Source organism: Tachyglossus aculeatus, chromosome 11, assembly GCF_015852505.1.
Source record: "Tachyglossus aculeatus isolate mTacAcu1 chromosome 11, mTacAcu1.pri, whole genome shotgun sequence".
Taxonomy (NCBI): Eukaryota; Metazoa; Chordata; class Mammalia; order Monotremata; family Tachyglossidae; genus Tachyglossus; species Tachyglossus aculeatus.
In genome coordinates, this window is record NC_052076.1 from 49,618,228 (window position 1) to 49,630,717 (window position 12,490).

Below are 12,490 nucleotides of genomic sequence, written 5' to 3' on the forward strand. Positions count from 1 at the left end.
CTGTACTAAGTGCTTGGGAAGTACAAGTTGGGAACATATAGAGACAGTCCCTACCCAACAGTGGGCTCACAGTCTAGAAGGGGGAGACAGAGAACAAAACCAAACATATTAACAAAATAAAATAAATAGAATAGATATGTACAAGTAAAATAAATAAATAAATAAACAGAGTAATAAATATGTACAAACATATATATATATATATACACATATACAGATGAGGGAACTGAGGCCCAGAGAAGTGAAGTGACTTGCCCAAAGTCACCCAGCTGACAATTGGCAGAGCTGGGATTTGAACCCATGACCTCTGACTCTTTTAGACTGTGAGCCCACTGTTGGGTAGGGACTGTCTCTATACGTTGCCAATTTGTACTTCCCAAGCACTTAGTACAGTGCTCTGCACATAGTAAGCGCTCAATAAATACAATTGATGATGATGATGTTGCCAACTTGTACTTCCCAAGCGCTTAGTCCAGTGCTCTGCACACAGTAAGCGCTCAATAAATACGATTGATGATGATGATGACTCCAAAGCCCGGGCTTTTTCCATTGAGCCACGCTGCTTCTTAAGTGTTTAGCACAGTGCTTTCCACACAGTAAGAGCTCAATAAATAAGACTGAATGGATGAATGAACTGATTTTCGCGTACCCGCTGTGGTTCTCAAAGCAGCGTTTATTTCCATAATCCTGTCCGATCTCCATGCCCAAGCACTCCAAGATAAAAATAGGAAATAGACTCAAGAGCAGGGCTAACTTTGGCTTAGAGGTGGGAGAGGTGGGCCTGTAATAGGTACTTATATTTATTGCTCTATGAAGTCCCCTGAGTCTATAAACAGCCTATCGGCAGATCTGAACTACTAGCACGAATGGTTGATCAATCAATCAATCAATCAATCGTATTTATTGAGCGCTTACTGTGTGCAGAGCACTGGACTAAGCGCTTGGGAAGGACAAGTTGGCAACATATAGAGACAGTCCCTACCCAACAGCGGGCTCACAGTCTAGAAGGGGGAGACAGAGAACAAAACCAGCCATACTAACAAAATAAAATAAATAGAATAGATATGTACAAGTAAAATAAATAAATAGAGTAATAAATATGTACAAACATATATACATATATACAGGTGCTGTGGGGAAGGGAAGGAGGTAAGATGGGGGGATGGAGAGGGGGACGAGGGGGAGAGGAAGGAAGGGGCTCAGTCTGGGAAGGCCTGCTGGAGGAGGTGAGGTTGATGTGACACTCATGGCCACTACTACTAGTAGTAGTAATAACAGTAATATTACTGTCCACGTGGGACAACCTGGTCACCTTGTATCCCCCCCCACAGCGCTTAGAACAGTGCTTCAAATGTAGTAAGCGCTTAATGAATACCATCATTATTATTACTGTTATTAATAATAGTGGTAACTGTGGTCATAGGTTCGAATCCCCACCCCGCCACATGTCTGCTGTGTGACCTTGGGCAAGTCACTTAACTTCTCTGAGCCGCAGTCACCTCATCTGTAAAATGGGGATGAAGACTGTGAGCCCCACGTGGGACAACTTGATAATAATAATAATAATGGCATTTATTAAGTGCTTACTATCAATCAATCAATCAATCGTATTTATTGAGCGCTTACTGTGTGCAGAGCACTGTACTAAGCGCTTAAAAAAATTGAGGCGATGGTGAGTGGTCGTACTTATTCAGATTTTGCTGATGCCAGCCTCTTTCTATGATCATTACTTGGGGAGAAGAGAAATATAGCAAAACTCTAGAAAGTAGACCCTAGTGAGATTCGAACTCACGACCCCTGGTTTACGAGACCAGTGCTCTCACCCCTGAGCTACAGGGCCAAAGCAAAGCACTGTTCTAAGCACTGGGGAAGTTACAAGGCGATCAGGTTGTCCCACGGGGGGCTCACAGTCTTAATCCCCATTTTACAGATGAGGTAACTGAGGCACAGAGAAGTTAAGTGACTTGCCCAAAGTCACAAAGCTGACAATTCGCAGAGCCGGGATCAGCTTGATCAGCTTGTATCCCCCCCGCAGCGCTTAGAACAGTGCTCTGCACATAGTCAGCGCTTAACAAATGCCAACATTATTATTGTTATTAACTGTGGTATTTGTTGAATGCTTACTATGTGCCAGGCACTGTACTAAGCACCGGGGCAAATGCAAGCAAATCGGGTTGGACGCGGTCCCTGTCCCATGTGGGGTTCACAGTCTCAATCCCCATTTTACAGATGAGGTAACCGAGGCACAATGAAGTGAAGTGACTTGCCCAAGGCCACACGGCAGACAAGTGGTGGAACTGGGGTTAGAACCTGTGACCTTCCGTTTCCCACGCCGATGCCCTATCCACTATGCCATGCTGCTTCTCAAACACCATAATAATAATAATAATAATAATGGCATTTGTTAAGTGCTTACTATGTGCAAAGCACTGTTCTAAGCACCGGGGAGGATACAAGGTGATGAGGTTGTCCCACTTGGGGCTCACAGTCTTAATCCCCATTTTTACAGATGAGGTAACTGAGGCCCAGAGAAGTGAAGTGACTTGCCCAAAGTCACACAGCTGACAATTGGTGGAGCCGGGATTTGAACCCATGACCTCTGGCTCCAAAGCCCGGGCTTTTTCCAATGAGCCACACTGCTTCTCAAACACCATGCTGTTTCTCAAACTCCACGCCCCTTCCTTCCTCTCCCCCTCGTCCCCCCTCCATCCCTCCCAACTTACCTCCTTCCCTTCCCCACAGCACCTGTATATATGTATATATGTTTGTACAGATTTATTACTCTATTTATTTTTTTATTTATTTTACTTGTACATATCTATTCTATTTATTTTATTTTGTTAGTATGTTTGGTTTTGTTCTCTGCCTCCCCCTTTTAGACTGTGAGCCCACTGTTGGGTAGGGACTGTCTCTAGATGTTGCCAATTTGTACTTCCCAAGCGCTTAGTATGGTGCTCTGCACATAGTAAGCGCTCAATAAATACGATTGATGATGATGATAGTAATAATATTTAAGTGCTGAGCACTGTACTAAGCACTGGGGAAGAGCATACAGGTAGGAATTAGACACAGACCTTGAGGAGCTCACAATCTGTAAATATAGGTTGGGGAAAGGACTGGGGACAGGCACACTGAGAGCAATAACTAAAAACAGCATAAACTAAACTAAACTAATTAAACTAAACTAACAGTTTAACTGTTTTTAACTAAACTAAACTAACATAAACTAACTAAAAACAGCTGCATGAGAAGCCGAGTGGCTCAGTGGAAAAGAGCCCGGGCTTTGGAGTCAGAGGTCATGGGTTCCAATCCCAGCTCCGCCAATTGTCAGCTGGGTGACTCGGGGCAAGTCACTTCACTTCTCTGGGCCTCAGTTCCCTCATCTGTCAAATGGGGATGAAGACTGTGAGCCCCCTGTGGGACAACCTGATTACCTTGTAACTTCCCCAGCGCTTAGAACAGTGCTTTGCACATAGTAAGCGCTTAATAAATGCCGTCGTTATTTATTATTATTATTATTACAAAACCAAGGACAATACACACTGCACAAAATCATCATCATCAATCGTATTTATTGAGCGCTTACTGTGTGCAGAGCACTGTACTAAGCGCTTGGGAAGTACAAGTTGGCAACATATAGAGACAGTCCCTACCCAATAGTGGGCTCACAGGCTAAAAGGGGGAGACAGAGAACAAAACCAAACATACTAACAAAATAAAATAAATAGAATAGATATGTACAAGTAAAATAAATAAATAGAGTAATAAATGACTAAATGACTAGTGAGTACTTTATATCAGAAAAGGCTTCTCATCCCTACTCACCTCCTTACCAGATATATAATAAACAAAATAAACACAAAGGTCAGTGGAGTGACAGAGAGGCAGAATTTCAGGCTCCTCGGCCTCAGAATACAGGGCTGTGGACTAGCTTTGTTATTGCTGGACTTTGGTAGACCCTCCTTTTCTAAATTCTAGGCTGTCAATTTGTCTCCCCTTTGTAGACTGTGAGCCCACTACTGGGTAGGGACTGTCTCTATATGTTACCAACTTGTACTTCCCAAGCGCTTAGTACAGTACTCTGCACACCGTAAGCACTCAATAAATATGATTGATTGATTGATTGATGGATTGTGGGCAGGGAATGTGTCTACCAATTCTATCGTACTCTCCCAAATGCTTACTACAGTGCTCTGCACACAGTAATAATAACAATAATAATAATGATGGCATTTGTTAAAGCGCTTACTATGTGCCGAGCACTGTTCTAAGCGCTGGGGGAGATACAAGGTAATCGGGTTGTCCCACGGGGGGCTCACGGTCTTAATCCCCATTTTACAGATGGGTAACTGAGGCCCAGAGAAGTCAAGCGACTTGCCCAGAGTCACGCAGCAGACAAGCGGCGGTGCCGGAATTAGAACCCACAACCTCTGACTCCCAAGCCCGGGCTCTTTCCACTAAGCCATGCTGCTTTGCTAAGTAAGCTCTCAATAAATATGACCGATTGCTTAGCACAGTGCTCTGCACACAGTAAGCGCTCAATAAACACGATTGATTGATCAATTCACTGTCTCTATGTTTTCAACTTGTACTTCCCAAGCGCTTAGTACAGTGCTCTGCACACAGTAAGCGCTCAATAAACACGATTGATTGATCGATTCACTGTCTCTATATGTTTTCAACTTGTACTTCCCAAGCGCTTAGTCCAGTGCTCTGCACACAGTAAACGCTCAATAAACACAATTGATTGATTGATTGACTGGCTCTATATGTTGCCAACTTGTACTTCCCAAGCGCTTAGTACAGTGCTCTGCACATAGGAAGCGCTCAATAAATACGATTGATTGATTGATTGATGTGAGGAAGGGGATGAGTTCTGAGTGTTATGGATAAAAGAGTTCCCCTAGGCCTCTAAAGATGTGGAAATTCGCTATTCCAGCCTTGTATCGTCAGGAAACTTCCAGGCAATGGCCCCAAGGTCTAGTATCAAAATAATAATAATGATAATAATAATAATTATTATTATTATGGTTTATGTTACACACTTACTATGTGTCAGGCAGTATACTAAGTCCCTTTTAGACTGTGAATAATAATTATTATTATTATGGTTTGTGTTACACACTTATTATGTGACTTATTATATAAGTCCCTTTTATACTGTGAGCCCACTGTTGGGTAGGGACTGTCTCTATATGTTGCCAATTTGTACTTCCCAAGCGCTTAGTCCAGTGCTCTGCACACAGTAAGCGCTCAATAAATACGATTGATGATGATGATGATACTGGGGTGGATACAAGCAAATTGGGTCGGTCCCATGTGGAGCTCACAGTCTCAATCCCCATTTTGCAGATTCATGCATTCATTGTCGTATTTATTGAGTGCTTACAGTGTGCAGAGCACCGTACTAAGCACTTAATAATAATAATGATGGCATTTATTAAGCGCTTACTATGTACAAGTTGGCAACACCTAGAGGCGGTCCCTACCCGACAGCGGGCTCACGGTCTAGGAGGGGGAGACAGACGACAAAACAAAACATATTAACAAAAGAAAATAAATAGAATACATATGTACAAATTAAATAAATAAATAGAGTAATAAATCAATCAGTAATAATTGATTACTTACATCGGCGATGGCGGGAGGGCCTGAGACGGGGGGGGAAGCAGCATTGAGTCAGTCATATTTGATAGTAATAAATTTATTGTTAATATTAATAAATATTAATGATCATGATATTATGTATGTCATTCATTCATTCAGTCGTATTTATTGAGCGCTTACCGTGTGGAGAGCACTGGACTAAGCGCTTGGGAAGTCCAAGCTGGCAACATCGAGAGACGGTCCCTACCCGACAGCGGGCTCACAGTCTAGAAGGGGGAGACGGACAACAAAACAAAACGTGTTAACAAAATAAAAAAAAAACTCGCCCAAGGTCACTCAACAGACAACAGACAAGCGGCAGAGGCGGGATTCGAACTCGTGATCTGGTGACTTTCGGACCTGTGCTCTATCTAGTATATCCTGCTGTTCCTCGTGTGAAAAGATGTGAAAAAGCAAGTCACAAGAAGGGGAAGGTCAAAGGGGAGGGTCGTTGGAAGGAGGTAATTGGCATGGTTACGTAAAGGAAGAGTGAGGTACTGGAAAATGAAAACAAATGGAGCTATAGGAGGGAAGTGGTGGGGAATTGGGTGTTACAGGAAAAGGGATGTCATGATAAATGGTTGAAGCTGGTTATCTGCTGCAGAAGATTCCAAGGCCTGAACTACATTGCTCTCATTATCCAGATTTGGCTTCCAATGAGAAAAATCTCATTTTTAAAAAGGTAATGTTACTTGAACAGAGTCACCTGACTTTCGGCTCAAATGGGCCCGTCCTCAGAAGGCACTAGTTTTGGGGTCAAATTTGAGCTAAAAGTCTTGGGTGCCAAGCAGAGATTATAGAAATAGAGAAGCAGCGTGGCTCAGGGGAAAGAGCCCAGGCTTTGGAGTCCGAGGTACAGTGCTAAGCGCTTAGTACAGTGCTCTGCACACAGTAAGCGCTCAATAAATACAATTGATGATGATGATGAGGTCATGGGTTCAAATCCCGTCTCCGCCAATTGTCAGCTGCGTGACTTTGGGCAAGTCACTTGTCTGTGACTAAATTAATTTATTTATTTATTATAATTAATAATATTAAATATTAAAATATTAAATATTATATATTTTATATATTATATATTATAAATATATAATATAAAATATTAAATATTAAAACAATATTAAAATTTATTTATTTATTTATTTTACTTGTACATTTCTATCCTACTTATTTTATTTTGTTGGTATGTTTGGTTCTGTTCTCTGTCTCCCCCTTTTAGACTGTGAGCCCACTGTTGGGTAGGGACTGTCTCTATGTGATGCCAATTTGTACTTCCCAAGCGCTTAGTACAGTGCTCTGCACATAGTAAGCGCTCAATAAATACGATTGATTGATTGATTGATTGATTGATTGTGCCCCAGTTCCTTCATCTGTAAAATGGGGATTAAGACTGTGAGCCCCCCCATGGGACAACCTGATCACCCTGTAACCTCCCCAGTGCTTAGAACAGTGCTTTGCACATAGTAAGTGCTTAATAAATGCTATTTTTTAAAAAAACCAGTCACCTGACTTTTGGCTCAAATGGACACATCCTCAGAAGGCACTAGTTTGGGGGTCAAATTTGAGCTGAAAGTCTTGGGTGCAAAGCAGAGATTATACAAATAGAGAAGCAGTGTGGCCCAGGGGAAAGAGCCTGGGCTTTGGAGTCCGAGGTCATGGGTTCAAATTCTGATTCCGCCAATTGTCAGCTGCGTGACTTTGGGCAAGTCACTTCACTTGTCTGTGCCTCAGTTCCTTCATCTGTAAAATGGGGATTAAGACTGTGAGCCCCGCCGTGGGACAACCTGATCACCTTGTAACCTCCCCAGCGCTTAGAACAGTGCTTTGCACATAGTAAGTGCTTAATAAATGCTATTTAAAAAAAAAACAGTCACCTGACTTTTGGCTCAAATGGGCCCGTCCTCAGACGGCACTAGTTTGGGGGTCAAATTTGAGCTAAAAGTCTTGGGTGCAAAGCAGAGATTATACAAATAGAGAAGCAGCGTGGCTCAGGGGAAAGAGCCCGGGCTTTGGAGTCCGAGGATATGGGTTCAAATCCCAGCTCCGCCAATTGTCAGCTGTGTGACTTTGGGCAAGTCACTTCACTTCTCTGGGCCTCAGTTCGTTCATCTATAAAATGGGGATTAATGTGAGCCCCCCGTGGGACAACCTGATCACCTTGTAACCTCCCCAGTGCTTAGTACAGTGCTTGGCACGTAGTAAGTGCTTAATAATGCCATCATTATTATTATTATTAAATAGGAGAGAATATTGGGAAGTAGTGTGGCCTAGTGATAGAGCATAGGCCTGGCTCTAATCCTGGCTTTCATTCATTCATTCAATCGTATTTATTGAGCGCTTACTGTGTGCAAAGCACTGTACTAAGCGCTTGGGAAGGACAAGTGGCTTTGCCACTTGTCTGCTGAGTGACCTTGGGCAAGTCACTTAACTTTTCTGAGCCTCAGTATCTCATCTGTAACAATGGGGATTAAGACTGTGAGCACCGTTGTGATTTTTTTTTTGCCACCTTATTGATTCTTACGGGTTTTTTTAATTCAGATTTTTTTTCTGTTGCAGAAAGGCCGCAAACCAAGTCAAAATCTGGATCGCTGCAGAAAGGCTTAGGTTTGCAGTCATCGGTATTTACAAAGTGATGGCTTTATAAGGAGCCAAGTGTGTTCGGTGTTGTGTATCAGAAGACCGGGAATGTATCTGCTAATTCTAGTATAAAATCCCAAGCTTGGCACATTGTAAGTGCTCAGTAAATGCCACTGATTGATTGAGTGATTCACCATCATCATTATCAATGGTATCTCTATATGTTGCCAACTTGTACTTCACAAGCGCTTAGTACAGTGCTCTGCACACAGTAAGCGCTCAATAAATACAATTGAATGAATGAATCTACTGAGTGCTTACTGTGTACAGAACACTGTACTGAACGCTTGGGAGACTACAATAAAAGAGTTGGTAGGCATGTTCTCTGCCCACCACGAATTTATAGTCTCCTGTCAAGAACGACAGGATGAGCCTCGGTCCTATAATAATAATAATGGCATTATTAAGCGCTTACTATGTGCAAAGCACTGTTCTAAGCGCTGGGGAGGTTACAAGGTGATCAGATTGTCCTACGGGCGGCTCACAGTCTTAACCCCCATTTTACAGATGAGGGAACTGAGGCCCAGAGAAGTGAAGTGACTTGCCCAAAGTCACACAGCTGACAAGTGGTGGAGCTGGGATTTGAACCCATGACCTCTGACTCCAAAATCTGGGCTTTTCCACTGAGCCACGCTGCTTCTCCTAATAATTATAGTACTTGGTAAGTGCTTACTATGTGCCAAGCCCCATTCTAAGTGCTGGGGTAGATACCAGTTAATCAAGTTGGACAAAGTCCCTGTCCCACACAGGGCTCACACTCTTAATTCCCATTTTACAGATGAGGTAACGGAGGCCCAGAGAAGTGAAGTGACTCGCCCAAGGTCGCACAGCAGGTGTGTGGCGGAGCTGGGATTAGAACCCATGACCTTCTGACTCCTAGGCCCAGGGTTTGTCCTCTAAGTCACGCTGCTCCTCCAGGACTGAGAAACTGCACAGAGGAATCGATAATAGGACTTTAATATAATAACGATGGTATTTGTTAAGCACTTACTACGGGCCAAGCACTGTTCTAAGCGCTGGGGTAGATACAGGGTAATCAGGTTGTCCCACTCAGGGCTCAGAGTCTTAACCCCCATTTTACAGATGGGGTAACTGAGACACAGAGAAGTTACGTGACTTGTCCAAAGTCACACAGCAGATAAGTTCATTCATTCATTCATGCTTTCATTCAATCATCATCATCATCAATCGTATTTATTGAGCGCTTACTGTGCGCAGAGCACTGTACTAAGCGCTTGGGAAGTCCAAGTTGGCAACATATAGAGACGGCCCCTACCCAACAGTGGGCTCACAGTCTAGAAGGGGGAGACAGAAAACAAAACAAAACGTATTAATCAATCAATCAATCGTATTTATTGAGCGCTTACTGTGTGCAGAGCACTGTACTAAGCGCTTGGGAAGTACAAGTCGGCAACACATAGAGACAGTCCCTACCCAACAGTGGGCTCACAGTCTAGAAGGGGGAGACAGAGAACAAAACCAAACCTACTAACAAAATAAAATAAATAGAATAGATATGTACAAGTAAGATAAATAAATAAATAAATAGAGTAATAAATATGTACAAACATATATACATATATGCAGGTGCTGTGGGGAAGGGAAGGAGGAAAATATTAACAAAATAAAATAAATAGAACAAATATGTACAAATAAAATAAATAAATAAATAGGGTTCTAAATTCGTACAAACATAAATACATATATCCAGGTGCTGTGGGGAGGGGAAGGAGGGAACAGGGGGGATGGGGAGGGAGAGGAGGGGGCTCAGTCTGGGAAGGCCTCCTGGAGGAGGTGAGCTCTCTGTGGGGCACCTACTCAGTGGTGGAGCCGGGATTAGAACCCACGACCTCGGACTCTTTCTTTTAGACTGTGAGCCCACTGTTGGGTAGGGACTGGCTCTATATGTTGCCAACTTGGACCTCCCAAGCGCTTAGTCCGGTGCTTTGCACACAGTAAGCGCTCAATAAATATGATTGATTGATTTCCACTGAGCCACGCTGCCTCTTGCCGCTCCACTTACCTCCATCTTACCTCCTTCCCTTCCCCATAGCACCTGTATATATGTATATATGTTTGTACATATTTATTACTCTATTATTACTCTATTTATTTATTTATTTTACTTGTACCTATCTATTCTATTTATTTTATTTTGTTAGTATGTTTGGTTTTGTTCTCTGTCTCCCCCTTTTAGACTGTGAGCCCACTGTGGGGTAGGGACTGTCTCTATATGTTGCCAATTTGTACTTCCCAAGCGCTTAGTCCAGTGCTCTGCACATAGTGAGTGCTCAATAAATACGATTGATGATGATGATGATGATCACTTGCACCCCCTCGCCCCTGCCAGGCGTATTCCCTGTGGGGCTGCGAAAGCAAAAAGATGGGCCAGCAGGAAGGCCTCTCGTCCCCCTCTCCATCCCCCCCATCTTACCTCCTTCCCTTCCCCACAGCACCTGTATATATGTTTGTACATATTTATTACTCTATTTATTTATTTATTTTATTTGTACATATCTATTCTATTTATTTTATTTTGTTAGTATGTTTGGTTTTGTTCTCTGTCTCCCCCTTTTAGACTGTGAGCCCACTGTTGGGTAGGGACTGTCTCTATATGTTGCCAATTTGTACTTCCCAAGCGCTTAGTACAGTGCTCTGCACACAGTAAGCGCTCAATAAATACGATTGATGATGATGATGATGATGATGATGATGAAGGGGGGCAGCCCGTTGCTAAGCACAACTAGGGGTCTTCAACTAGTCTCGGGTCTCCTGATTCCCACAGCAGTACTCTTTCCCCTGGGCCAGAAGCAGTGCTGCTTTGGGGAGGACAAAAGAAAAGTGAAAAGCACAATTCCTACCCTTGAGGGTAATAATAATAATGGTATTTGTTAAGCGCTTACTATGTGCAAAGCACTGTTCTAAGCGCTGCGGAGCTTACAAGGTGATCAGGTTGTCCCATGGGGGGCTCACAGTCTTCATCCCCATTTTCCAGATGAGGGAACTGAGGCCCAGAGAAGTGAAGTGACTTGCCCAAAGTCACCCAGCTGACAAGTGGCAGAGGCGGGATTTGAACCCATGACCTGTGACTCCAAAGCCCGGGCTCTTTCTACTGAGCCACGCTGCTTCCCCCAGCCACGCTGCTTCCCCCTCTCCCCCTTCTAGACTGTGAGCCCGCTGTTGGGTAGGGACTGTCTCTATGTGTTGCTGACTTGGACTTCCCAAGCGCTTGGTCCAGTGCTCTGCACACAGTAAGCGCTCAATAAATACGATTGATTGATTGATTGATTGATTGAGGCATTTTCAGGAGAGTGGGGGAGACCAGGAAAACATAAACTGTACACATACGAGGGAAATAAAAAGAAGATCCTAGCTACCACTGTTGACAACGAAAGTTTATTCAGTCACTCATTCATTCAAAGTGCTCTGCACACAGTAAACGCTCAATAAATATGATTGAATGAATGAATGAATTCAATCGTATTTATTGAGCGCTTACTGTATGCAAAGCACCGTACTAAGCACTTGGGAGAGTATAATACAACAATAAGCAGACACATTCCCTGTTCACACCGAGCTTACAGTCTAGAGGGGGAGACAGACAAAAATATATACAAATACATAAATTACAGTTATCAAGTAAGCAATGGATCAGAAGCAGCGTGGCTCAGTGGAAAGAGCCCGGGCTTTGGAGTCAGAGGTCATGGGTTCAAATCCTGGCTCCGCCAATTGTCAGCTGTGTGACTCTGGGCGAGTCACTTCACTTCTCTGGGCCTCAGTTCCCTCATCTGGAAAATGGAGATTGAGACTGTGAGCCCCCCGTGGGACAACTTGATCACTTTGTATCCCCCAGCGCTTAGAACAGTGCTTTGCACATAGTAAGCGCTTAATAAATGCCATCGTTATTATTATTATTATTCTCTGGGCCTCAGTTCCCTCATCTGGAAAATGGGGATTAAGACTGTGAGCCCCACATGGGACAGCTTGATCACCTTGTATCCCCCCAGCGCTTAGAACAGTGCTTTGCACATAGTAAGCGCTTAATAAATGCCATCATTATTATTACTATTATTCTCTGGGCCTCAGTTCCCTCATCTGGAAAATGGGGATTGAGACTGTGAGCCCCCCGTGGGACAACCTGATCACCTTGTATCCCCCCAGCGCTTAGAACAGTGCTTTGCACATAGTAAGCGCTTAATAAATGCCA

General features: G+C 43.4%; 1 non-coding gene across 1 annotated transcript; it reads right to left on the bottom strand.

The window, feature by feature from the left end:
• Nucleotides 1-1,767: 1,767 nt before the first annotated feature.
• Nucleotides 1,768-1,840, bottom strand: TRNAT-CGU. Its single transcript has one exon. It is a non-coding gene; the product is annotated as a tRNA-Thr (tRNA).
• Between the last annotated feature and the right edge of the window lie 10,650 nt (nt 1,841-12,490).